The sequence below is a fragment of the Psammomys obesus genome, unplaced genomic scaffold (genome assembly GCF_907164565.1).
Source record: "Psammomys obesus unplaced genomic scaffold, mPsaObe1.curated_primary_1811, whole genome shotgun sequence".
NCBI classification, from domain to species: domain Eukaryota; kingdom Metazoa; phylum Chordata; class Mammalia; order Rodentia; family Muridae; genus Psammomys; species Psammomys obesus.
The window spans coordinates 38,145,602-38,158,899 of NW_026587216.1; the positions used below are offsets into that span (position 1 = coordinate 38,145,602).

The window sequence follows — 13,298 nt, forward strand, 5'->3', positions numbered from 1 at the left end:
TCACTCTGGAAGAATCTGAGCCAGTACTATAAATCTAAGTCCCTTGATGCCATTGCTTTCAGCAGTGAGATATTAAACATGCCCAAGCTTCCTTGACAATTTCCACTCCTCAGTGAACTCTGAGAAGAAAGGCAGCAGGCCCTATAAAGCTGTACTTGGCTCTGCATTTCTTTGCATATGTTCTGAACTGGGGTTCTGAACACAGTCCTTGTTCCCCTGTGATTGGTGACAAACCACCTTGGTTTGGATGATCAGAAACAGATGACAAAGGGCTAAAAATATTTATAAATATTGCTAGAGCAGCAACAGCCCAGCTGAAGGCCAGCCAACTCATCAAGTTTGGTAAATCCTGCTGAGAAATATTAAAATAGTTTAACCTTTGGGTCAGCTGACCTGTAATGCAGTTTCATCAGAATCAAGGCTTTTGCCCCAAAATGCAGTATCAGAAGACAACCTTGGAATTTTCTAGAAAAATTCAAGGACAGAAAGTTCTTATCAAAGAGCTCAGTCTCCTTCCTGTCCTTCCTGCAGATAGAAGGATGTAATAGCAAGCTAGAGTAATCAACTGTGTTTTCAACAATATTTTTTCAGTTAGAATATGACTTTTTGCATTGTTCTTCACTGAATATTTTTAAGTTTTCATAAGAACTAATGGGATCTTATGAAAGGAGGAAGAGATAGAAAGATCTGGAGGGGACAGGAACCCCACAAGGAGAGAAAAAAAATCTAGGCATAGGGGTCTTTTCTGAGACTGATATTCCAACCAAAGACCATTCAGGGAGATGACCTAGAACCCCGGCACAGATATAGCCCTTGGCAGCTCAGTGTCCAAGTGGGTTTCCTAGTAATGGGAACAGGGGCTGTCTCCGACATGAACTGAGTGGACTGCTCTTTGATCACCTCCTCCTGAGGGGGTTACTGCCTTACCAGGTCACAGAAGAAGACAGCACAGCCAGGCCTGATGAAACCTGATAAGCTAGGGTCAGATGGAAGGGGAGAAAGACCTCCCCTATCAGTGGACTTGGGAAGAGGCATGGGAAGAGATGAGGAAGAGAGGGTGGGATTGGGAGGGGACTAGGGAGGGGGCTACAGCTCAGATACAAAGTGAATAAACTATAATTAATAAGACAATAAATATTTTTTTAAAAAAAACTAGGAAAAAAAAGAACTAAATATGGGAAAGGAGTCACAAAATTGAGTGGGTTTCTTCTGAAGCTTTTGGCCCTATTGAAAGAAGCCTTATCTCAGGACCAGCTGCTGCTTCACCCCATGAAATAGTTTCTACAGAAGTTATGGCAGGGCTATCTCTGGCTATTTCTCATCAGTAATGAGAGACTGGTGGACAGGGATGACCACAAACAAAACAACAACAACAAATCAAGATATCAGATCACGAATGTTGTTGGACTCCCTGACAAGAGAAAACAATGGCCTGCACCAAAGCAAGCAAATGAAGTGACAGCATGCCTTGAAGACCAGGGAACATGGTCAGGGAAGGAGGATCATCACCCCTCTACTGAGAAACTAGATTCCATTCCACAAGTCAGCCTGGGGTGGGCAAGGTCTCCATTTCCAGCTACTGAGAGAGATACTGGCACAATCAGTCTTCCACCTTTTCAGAGCACAGGTCTGAAGCTTTCAGAAGTGCTGAGCCAATGTCTACGCTGGGTATTTCCAACAGTTACATTTTATGAAAGTAGGTTTCACTTCACGAAAAGAAACTGCTGACATGAACCCGGCAAGTCATTTGCGTATGCTTGTTGTTTTTAAATGAGTTTGTAATCTTATCTGAAGTCATCTGTAGTCATCTGGAGGTTTACATTTTCTTCCATTTGGGTCATGTCTGCTGAGTCCCAGGAGGATTTTTCTCTGATCCTGTACAAAGGTTAACTTTTTTGTCTAGTTCTGATCCTAGTTTTCAGAGGTAAATCAATTCATCTTAACTGATTCTCTAATTGGTGTTATTTCTGGCATTGTATCCTCTCTTGGTTGTCAGAGTTTGCTTTCCTCATGTGGTGCTTTCCAGTGTTTTTCTCTTTTTTTCTACTCAACAATTAAAATGTTAGATTTGATGAAATCAGGTGATTGTGGAGGCAGTGAATTCTCATGGAAGACTAAATTTCCCATCGAAGGAAAGTATTAGGTGAAACATAACCAGACTAGTTTTGTTAGATCATTCCCAAGTCTGTTGAGCCTAGGGCCATGATTTGGCCTCAGATGATGATTCCAAATGTGTTCTTTCCTTAAAACTGAAGATCTTTAATTTGAGTAGTAGCAATTGCTACTGATTCTGTCTTATGCTATACCTATGCTAAAGTCTGACAGAGCATAGCTGGCAAAATGCTTGCCACCTAAGCTGGAGGACCTGGAATAGGCTCTCCAGCGTCATCCTAGAAAGCTAAGCACGGCTGCACGGCTGTCATCCCAGCGCTGAGAGGATCAAAAGGCAGCTCTGAGGAACCCACTAGCCAACCGGCCTAGACAAATTGATGAGTTCCAGTTCCAGCCTCAACAACAAAGTGAAGAGCAATCAAGGAATGTATCAGACATCAGATGCTGGGCTCTAGATACACATGCACAGATTCACACATGCAATATCACACACACACACACACAACACACACACACACACACACAAACAAACAGAAAACTCCACACTAAGAGTTACAGCATGATTGTAAAAAAAGAAAAAATGCACTCTTTAGGATGCACTTACAATCAGTGAGCAGTAGCAGGAAAGAAATGCTATTTTTGTGTCTAAACTAGCAGGATAAAGCACACAGCAAACATATAACATGATTCTTAATGAGAAGCCTGTGTTATCACTTGCATTTAAATGTTTACTTGGTGCCCTGGGAAATAGCTCTAGAACACCAAGTTGTTGACAAATTGCTAAGGACTGTGCTAAGCATCCTCATTAGCTCAAGCTTGAAGTAACTCACAGAACAACCCCCAGGCCTCACAGCCGGTCGGCAGGGGATCTGTGCACCACAGCTATAACTCTTCCCAGCCCACGGCAAAAGCAGCTGGGAAGAGACAAATGTGTGATGGCGTTTGATCTGTGACTAAATTAAGCTTGATGGTGCAGCTGGGACTTTTCCAACTTGCAAAATATTCAATATTTGTAGGAGCTGGGACTCTTCTTCTGGAAACATCCATGCCTGTAATAATCATGTCTGAGTGTGTTCTATCCTGGCGTCATCCTTCTTCTTCTTACCTCCTACACCCTGCATGGTCTCGCATGCTGCTCCTGTTAAAAATCATCCCTTTCACTAAGTCAACAGATGTGCAGACACCCTTTGCCAATAAAATATATTCATGCTATTCTTACCACAAGCCGCAAAGCATGACTATTTTATTTGATAAAGGAAACGTTGAAGTCTAAAAGCCTTAAGAATCTACCACTGGGAAAGGATCTTCACCAACCCTATATCTGACAGAGGGCTAATATCCAGAATTTATAAAGAACTAAAAAAGTTTAAAACCAACAAATCAAGCAATCCAATTAAAAAATGGGGTACAGAGCTAAACAGAGAATTCTCTGTAGAGGAATATAGACTAGCAGAGAAACACTTAAAGAACTGCTCAACATTCTTAGCCACCAGGGAGATGCAAATCAAAACAACCCTGACATTTCACCTTACACCCATCAGAATGGCCAAGATCAAAATCTCAAGTAACAACACATGCTGGAGAGGTTGTGAAGAAAGGGGAACCCTCCTCCATTGCTGGTGAGAATGTAAACTTGTACAACCACTTTGGAAATCAATCTGGTGCTTTTTCAGACAATTAGGAATAGTGCTTCCTCAAGAACCAGCTATACCACTCCTAGGCATATATCCAAATGATGCTCAAGTACACAACAAAGACATTTGCTCAACCATGTTTGTAGCCAGAACCTGGAAATAGCCAGAACCTGGAAACAACCCAGATGTCCCTCAGTGGAGGAATGGATAACAGAAACTGTGATACATTTACACAATGGAATACTACTCAGCAATTAAAACGAGGAAATCATGAAATTTGCAGGCAAATGGTGGGATCTAGAAAAGATTATCCCGAGTGAGCTATCCCAGAAGCAGAAAGACACACACAGTATATACTCACTTACAAGTGGGTACTAGACCTATAAGATAGAATAAACATACTAAAATATGTGCACTTAAAGAAGCTAAACAAGAAGGAGGTCCCGGGGTAAGATGACCAATCCTCACTTAGAATGTCAAAGGGGATGGACATTGGAAGTAGGAGAAAACAAGAAACAGAGCAGGAGCCTACCACAGAGGGCCTCTGAAAGACTCTACCTAGCAGTGTTTCAAAGCAGATGCTGAGACTCATAACCAAACCTTGTGCAGATTGCAGGGAATCATATGAAAGAAGGGGGAGTTAGTAAGACCTGGAGAGGACAGAAGTGCCACAGGACCAAATATATCTGGGCACAGCGGTCTTTTCTGAGACTTATTCCCCAACCAAGGACCATGCATGGAGATAACCTAGAATTCCTGCTCAGACTTAGCTCATGGCAGCTCAGCATCCAAGAGGGTTCCCTAGTAAGGGGAACAGGGACTGTCTCTGACATGAACTCAATGGTGGGCTCTTTGACCTCCCTCCACCCCTGAGGGAGGAGCAGCCTTGCTAAGCCACAGAGGAGGACATTGCAGCCAGTCCTGATGAGACCTGATAAACTAGGGTCAGATGGAAGGAGAGGAGGACCTCCCCTATTACTGGATTTAGGGGTAGGGAATAGATGAGGAAGAGAAGGTGCGGTTGGGACAGAATGAGGGAGGGGGCTACAGCTGGGATACAAAGTAAATAACCTGTAATTGATATAAAAAATTTAAAAATACTCTGATTCATATAAATACTGCCACAAGTGACAAGTCAGAGTCCCCGCTGATAAGTGGTTCTGAAGGAATAAACTCAAAGTCAGTCAGGCATGATTTCTTTATTTGGTGTTTGAAGAAAAATAAGAATTCTTCTTCTCGTGGATTGGAGAGAGAACTCAGAGGTTAATCATTCCCACTGCTCTTACAAAGGACTGAGGCTCAGTTCCCAGCACCCATTTCAGGCAGCTCACAACTTACCTGGAACTTCAGCTCCAGAGAAACCCAACACCTCTGGCCTCTATAGACACCCACACATGTGTACGTACCTGAACACAATCACACACATAATTTAAGACAAAAGTAAACTCCCTTAAAAAAAGATTCCTTTCAAATGATTCCATGATATCAAATCAGTTTGGAAGACTGATTTATATTGGGCAAGTGCATGTCATAGTAAAGGCTGAGTTGACCTAACAGGGCATGGCTACAGTGATTGTAGTTACACTCCAGTGAGGCAGTCGATGAGTCGAAGCGAACCAATGCATGCTCTTCAGTAGAGGATGGGAGACTTGGAATGAAAAAAGAGGTCCTTAAATTGGATAATCACTTTGCCATGGTGGTAGGAAATGACAATGACCAAACAGTAGTTTACATAATAGGAAAGGATGTCATGGATCCAAAGATGGCTATCTCTACATCCAGCTAGCCATCTCGCACAACCTCTGACCTGTGATGGCAGCCGGTTGACTAAGGATCCTCATCCTCAAACCCACCCTAGAATCTCCCACTTCAGAGCCTAGCACAGGCCATTCTTTACCTTCTGTCCTTCCCAAACCAGGGACTTTGATTTCTACCTTTCTGCTCTATTAAACTAAAGTTTTCCTGAGAATAGGGCATTGTCTCTTTATCTTTGTGTATTTTAAAAGACTTACTGTATTGTCTGAAGCTCAATAAAATGTTCTAGAAGAGAGAATAAGCTTCAAGTTTCCAAGATAGCAAGTAAGATTTGGGTCACCTTAGATAAAGTGGGGACCCTGAAGATGGAGGCAAAACTGGGACAAAAGAAGCATCGTCAAACTATCTGAAATTATTTTTAATTATAATTATCTATTCTAAATATTATTGTCAAAAAGGAGACCATGAAATTTATTCTTGCTTTATTAAACTAGGGCAAACAAGTCTTCCTGTGTGCAAATTTTATCATTATTTAAACAGAAAAGAATAGTCTTGCTGACAATGATGAGTAAGCTGGCATGTTAGACTTATTTCATCACCCAGCGCACAGTAGTTTGCAGAAGTAATTAATATAGTTGTTGTTGCTATTCTTGTAATATTATTACTGGCAATTTTTTTTGAACCTTGATGACCTTAAATGATTTCTTGGTCTCCAATTTCTATCTCACTTTCTCAGTTAGGTGAGAAATATATATAAATATATATATATTGCTTTTCAGATATTAACATTTGAGATATTTCATCTATCTATTTATTTACTTATTTATTAATATTTTTACATCCTTACCACAGTTTTCCCTCCCTCCTCTCCTCCCAGGCTCGCCCTACCTCTCCTCTCTCCTCTCCCCACTCCCATCCACTCCTCCTCAGTTTCTCTTCAGAAAACGGACAGGTCTCCAATGGATATCAACTAGCCATGGCATATCAAGCTGCAGTAAGACTAGGCACGTCCTTTTCCTATTAAGGCTGGACAAGGCAATCCGGTAAGAGATGCAGGCAACTAAGTCAGAGATAGGCCCTGCTTCCTCTGTTAGTAGTTCCACAAGAAGACCAAACTACACAACTATAACATATATGGAGAGGACCAAGATTAGTCCCTTGTGGGCTCCCTACTTGGTGGTTCAATCTCTGTGAACCCAGGTTAGTTGATTCTGTGTGTTTTCTTGTGGTGTCCTTGACCCCTATGGCTCCTAATATCAGGATTCCACATGCACTACCTAATGTGTGGCTGTGTAGCTCTGTATCTGTTTACATCAGTTGCTGGTTGAAGCCTCTCTGATGATGACTGGGCTGGGCACCAATCTATGGGCATAGAAAAATATCATTAGAAATCATTTCATTGATGTTTTTTTGACACTGTTGTTTGGTTCTATCCTAGATTTCTGAGCTATCTAGCCTCTGAGTCGTGGCCCTCCAGGCAGTGTCAGGAGCGGGCCCCCTTTCATGGTTCGGGTCTCAAGTTGGACCAGTCCTTTGTTGCCTCCTCCCACAATTTCTGTGCCACCTTTCCTAAAGCACTTCTTATGGGCAGAAAAATTTGTAGGTCAAAGGTTTGGTGGCTGGGTTGTTTGGTGTCGCAGTCCGTCTATTGGAAGTCTTGCCGGGTTATAGGAGAGGGCTGGTTCAGCCTCAGTACCTCCCATTGCTTAGAGTCTTAGCTTGAGTCACCCTCACAGATACCTGGGAGTTTATATTGCCCTAGGTTTCTAGCTTGTCCCAGAGATGCCTCCCCTATTCCAGTTCTCTCTCCCAGTACTCTTTCCCCCCAGCCTCACCTCTTCTGATCCCACCTGTTCCCATCCCCTCCCTGACCCAGGCTCCTTCCCCCATCCATCCTTGATGTCTATTCAATTTACCCTTCACAGTGAGATTCATGCCCCCCACAATCTTTCTTGTTATGTATCTTCTCTGGGTCTATGTTTAAAAGCATGTTTATCCTTTACTTCGCTGCTAATATCAACTTATAAGTGAAAGAGTATGTTGGTCTTTCTGAGTCTGGATTATTTCATTCAAGATGCTTTTTTATTTTTTTCTAGTTCCATCCATTTGGATGCAAATTTCATGATGCCATTTTTTTTTTAACAGATGAGTAGTACTCCATTGTGGAAATGTATCCATTCTTTGGTTGAGGAACATCTAGGTTGTCTCCAATTTCTGGCTATTACAAATAATGTTGCTATAAACATAGCTGAGCAAATGTCCTTGCGGTAGGATGGAGTATCCTTTGGGTGTACGCTCAGAGGTTGTATAGCTGGGTTTTGAGATAGATCTATTCCCAGTTTCCTGAGAAATTGTCATATTGATTTCCAAAGTGAGAACTTGGAAATACAAGTTTGCACTTGTATTTGCACTTGACTATAGAAGTTTGCACTCCCATCAGCAAGGGAGAAGTATTCCCCTTGCTCCACATTCACTAGGATGAAATGTCACTTGCATTAGCCATTCTGACAGGTATAAAATGGAATTTCAGATTCTTTTTGATTTGCATTTCTCTGATGGTTAAATATGTTGAATGCTTCTTTAGGTGTTTCTCATCCATTTGAGATTCCTCTATTGAGAATTTTCTGTTTAGCACTGTACCCCGTTTTTATTTGGATTATTTGGTTTGTTGATCTCTAGCTTCTTTAGTTCTTTGTATATTTTTGATAATAGCCAAATATGTGTGTTTGGTGAAAATTTTTCCTTTTCTTTAGGCTTCCGTCTTCCCCTTTTGATGCTGTCTTTTTCAGTACAGAAGCTCTCAGCTTCATGCAGTCCCATTTACTAATTATCAATCTTAGCACCTGTGCCTATGTGAGCGGTATTCTGCTCAGGAAGTCGTCTCCTGTTCCAAAGCCTTAAAGACTATTCCCTACTTCTTCTTTGATCAGATTTAGTGTGTTTGTTTTTTGTTGAGGTCTTTGATCCACTTGGCCTTGAGTTTTGTGACTTCCAAAAATATCGGCCACTCAATATTTAAATATTTTAAACTTCCCATGCACTGGGTGGGAATTTCGGGCCCCTGATATTGTCTTCTTTATACTGTACACCTTTACATTGTACTGTTATGTGTACAGCTATATATTATAGAGTATGTTGTATGTAATGGAAAAGTATGATTTACGTTGTACTGTTATGTGTACAGCTGTATATTATAGAGTATGTGGTATGTAATGGAAAAGTATGAACCAAATGAATTTTATTCTTTAAACATTTCAAAGTAATAACCCAAGCCCCCAAAATGTAATAAAAATTTCCTGTTTGATTTTACACAGATAGTACGTTAAGTTTGAAAGATATTAAAGCAGTTTCAGAGAAATGTAAGATTTTTCTCACCAATATTTATTGCTATCTTGAGATATTTGAAGCCTCTAACTTGTTATGATTCTATAAAGGAAATAACACTAAATTTAACTGGGAACCAAATATGTTGATATAAAAGGCAATTTTTCATATGTCATTGCTCTCCTCTTATTCTTAAAATACCATTTTTTTCAGCTTATCTACTTTCAAATAGTCCCAAAATAATAGTTTTTCTCTGACTGATTGATTATAGGAATCTAGCTCATAGACTACACCTGAAGTGTGACATTTTAAATTGCATACTCCCTTCATTCGCAATGTTTAAGAAAATTTTTATTTTGTTCTGCAATTTCTCACTTGGAGATGGAACAGCATATCGGCGTGGGTCCAGCGGATACCTCTGTAACTCAAGAAGAAGTATAATCTCAATTTGCTGCGTGGTCTTGGATTAGCAGAACAAAGATGTACCCATGGGCACCTAGCTGGTGTTTCAAGGTAGCATCATATCAGGGTACCTGCTTCCGTGGAAAGAGAGCATGCTCAGAGGACTCCTACAGGGCGGTAACCTCTCCTGTCTTCATCTCCTTACCCTTGGCTTTTCCTTACACACCTTGGTTCATCCTTCTACTTTTCTCATGAAACTGTGGGGTTTGGGAATCCCTAGAGCCCAGTTTCGCCCATTTGCAGATGTTAAACATCCCCATCTGTTCTTACTTTCTGCTACCACTTCCACAATAATGGACTCTGATCCCTTGCCCCTTATCTGCACAACAGGTCTCTGTATCCATTCACTAGTGGGAATCTGTATTAGTTACTTTTTTATTTTTTTTACCTTACCTTGTTTTTTTAATCAAACACCTAAGAAAAGCAACTTAGAAAAAAAAAGTGGTTATTTTGGCTTGCTGTTGGGAGATACAGTCCATCACGGTGATAAAATCATGGTAGCAATAGCATGAGGACAGGTGGTCACATTTTATTTGCCACCAGGAAAAAGAGAGAGATGAATGCTGATAATCAGTTTCTCTTTTTACTCTGGTCAAATACACCAGCCCATGCAGTAGTGCCACGCACATGAAGATAGATTTTTCTATCTCAGTTAACTTGACCTAGGAATTCCTTTACAAACATGCCCAGAGGTTTATCTCTTAGATGAGACCTGTGAAATTAACTTTTCATCTTAACCATCACAATGCCTCATTGTGGTAGACCATCTGCCACTTACCAAGACAAGCTTAATGTCTTTCTCCTGCGCTCTATATTACTATTATATACTCAGTCATGATTAACGATATTAAATTGTCTGTACTCGGTTTCCTAGTGTATAAAAATCAATGCATTGCCTACCCCTAGAAGTGTTGCACATGTGGCTACTGGGTCCCATGTGTGTCAGAAGGAGGCAGAGAGGAAAGAAGCTATGTCTATGCACAGTGCTCTGACCTATGTTCATAAGTCTGAATGACTACTAGGCTAACATTCCCTGAAAAGAAAAATTAACCTGAGATAAGCACCAGTCTGGCAACAGGGGGCTGGGACAGGGAGCTAGCTTGAGATGAGCACTAGTTGGGCACCGTGCAGGCCTGGAGTGGAAGCAGTCCATGCTCAAAATGACCCCTTATGGCAACACCATAATGCATGAGCTGGGCGTAGCACTCCTGAGACCACTCCTGAAACAACCCCGAACACTCAGAGACCCAGACGCCAGTAAGAGAATCATCTAAGTGGTGGAGAAATGGAAGAGAAAGAGACATGTAAGGACGTGGGCATGAAGAGAGGCAGAAGTGGAGACTCGAGGGTAGTGAGGAACAGCCTGATGTAAGTAGACAGTGATGTCACCTCCTCCATGGTTGGGTCTTGGCCTGTGCTGCCACCAGGGGCCAAATTTGGGTCTATGGCCCTGATGCAACAGGACCTGCTACCAGGAAAATCTAGGCAATGTTCCTGGTCTGGGCTGCTGGCTCAGGACATGTTGAGGTCAGAAGGCCGTGCAGAACTTACCCAACCGCTCACCTTGGCATTGTGGGAGAGCTAGCCCTGGTGCCATGAAAGCAAGAGAGCTGACCCTGCTCCTAACCAGATTTAGTACTCAGGAGACTCTCCCCGCTCCCATGCACATTATGGGAGTTGCAGGTGAGCTGGCCTGAGGATGTGTGTGGGAAAACTGGCTCATCTACTGTGTAGTGGTGTAGACAAGGGAAAAATTCCCTCCTCCACCTAAGGCAGGTGAGAGAGCGGGGCCATCAGAGCAGGAGAGTTGTCTCTGTCCCTCACCAGATGTAGCACTCAGGAGAGCAGTTCCTTCATGTCATGTCACTTAGGCAGCACAGTAGAGCTGACCCTGGTGGTGGGGGCATGAATGAGCAGGCCCTGAGGGTGCGAGCATTGAAAAGCTGGTCCCGACACTTGTCTGCCATGTAGTGATATAGGCAAAAGAGAGATGACCTCCACATGCCCCTTACCTCCTACAGCAGGTAGGAGAGCTGGGCACAAAGTAATCAGAGCAGGAGAGCTATCCCAATCCCTCATCTGCTGCAGCACTCGGGAGAGTGGACCCTACACCTCATCTGGGTAACAGAGTAGAGCTGATCCTGATGGCAGGGATGCGGATGAGTTGGGCCCGAGGGTGTGAAAATGGATGAGCTGGCCCCACAATTTGCCTGACAAGTGGGCAAAGGAACTATGCCGTCTTCTACTCTAGTCTCTTGCCACCGATGGCAGGTGGGAGAGCTGGTCCTGGGGTCAAGAGCGCAAGACAACTGGCCCTGCCCCTTACCTTCTGCAGAACTTGGGAAAGAACTTGGGCCCTGCATCTTGCCTGGGCAGCGAAATAGAGCTGGCACTAGATGTGGGAATTGTGGGTGAGCTGGACCTGAGTGTGGGTGAGCCTGCCCTGCCTCTTGCTGGCTGGGTGGTGGTGCCATCTATAGCAGGGAGGGGAGTTGACCGTGCAATCATGAGAGTGAACAACTGGCCATATCCCTCACCAGCTGCAACATTTGAGAGAGTGGACTCTGTACTTCACCTGGGCAGCAGAGTAGAGCTGGCCCTGGTAGTAGAGGTTGCTGGTGATACAGCCCCAAAGGCATGAGTGTGGGAGAGCCAACAGGCTAACTAGCACAAATATCTCTCAGGCCCAGATCTTCAAATTGGCCCTCCCCAACATCTACTCCAGTGAACTGCTGGAGAGCAAAGGAGCTGATCCTACAGAACCAGAACTACGTATCTTCACGACAAAGGGCAACAACAGTATATCTAAGAGGAGTTCCTGTGAGGTTCCAGTGTCAATAAAGTGGCAGAAGCCATGGGCCTTGTAGCAGACCGATGAGTCATTGCAATGAATATTTGCAAGCAAAGAAGTGTGTACAAATGGATATACTGTGGTACACATTGTGATAGTCTAGTTTCACAATATTTTTTCCCTATTGGTAAGGAGGATGAAAGAGTATGGGACAGGTACAAGGGAGATGGAGATGAGTAGGATTGGGCCGCATGATGTGAAATGCACAAAGAACCAATAATATTTTTTAAAATACCTCAAGTAGATTGGATGTAGTTCCCTAAGCATCCTCATCTATGATCTAGGAGTCAAACAATGATTAACTGATGAGAAATTCAGCAAAGCAATGAGATGAAAGTGACATGGATTATAACTACAGAGGAACACACAAGGCATGCAGAAGGAGTCCATATATTAATATCCCAGAGGAACAGGTCATGGCAAGATGAATACAGAAAGAGTAGAGATTCAGGAATATAGAAGCTACACTTGGCGGGGAAGACTAAGAAATATTGATTGGCTTATGGGACAAACCTTAGAAGTTTGACAAAATGGTTTGGCTTTAAGTGACATCATAAGCCAACCACGATGGGGAGTCACTGTGAGAAATACTACTTCACACTAGGATGGAAGGTGGCAGGAGGAGATGAAACAAGGAAGGACATCTAGTAGGAAGACTGATTCCAAGGCAAGACTACAGATTAAAATCATATGTTAGCATATTTGTCATATAAATGCCCTCAGTAACATTTCCTAACCCCTGGAGGCCTCAGTTACTTCTCTGTGGAGTATAGCACGATGAAGAAGAAGAGAGAGAGGAAGAGGGAAGCCTATAGTGACAATTATCAGTGTCCATTGTAGGAAGTCTAGGAAGCCTTGCTTGAATGAAGTCCTGAATGAATGTATGCTGTTGACACGGTTGTAGCCCTATCACGGACTCCAGAGCCATGAATAAAGTTAAAAAACCCTTTTCCCCAAGGATGAGGCTTAGAGGAGAATTGCTCTGCATCATCTGTGCTACTTTTAATGACTGAAATATGCTCTCTAGTCCATTACATATTTGGGCTATATCCTTATGCCTGAATTCATCAAGCAGACAAACCACAGAGAGGAAGATAGCCAGGCTGAGATTCTACACACACACACTCCACTGTCGCATCAACATTATCTAATGTATTTTA

General features: G+C 42.7%; 1 non-coding gene across 1 annotated transcript; it reads left to right on the forward strand.

Moving 5' to 3' along the window:
* Window positions 1-10,182: 10,182 nt before the first annotated feature.
* Window positions 10,183-10,318, forward strand: LOC129673804 (small nucleolar RNA SNORA17). The gene has a single exon (XR_008719733.1). It is a non-coding gene; the product is annotated as a small nucleolar RNA SNORA17 (small nucleolar RNA).
* The last annotated feature ends 2,980 nt before the right edge of the window (window positions 10,319-13,298 follow it).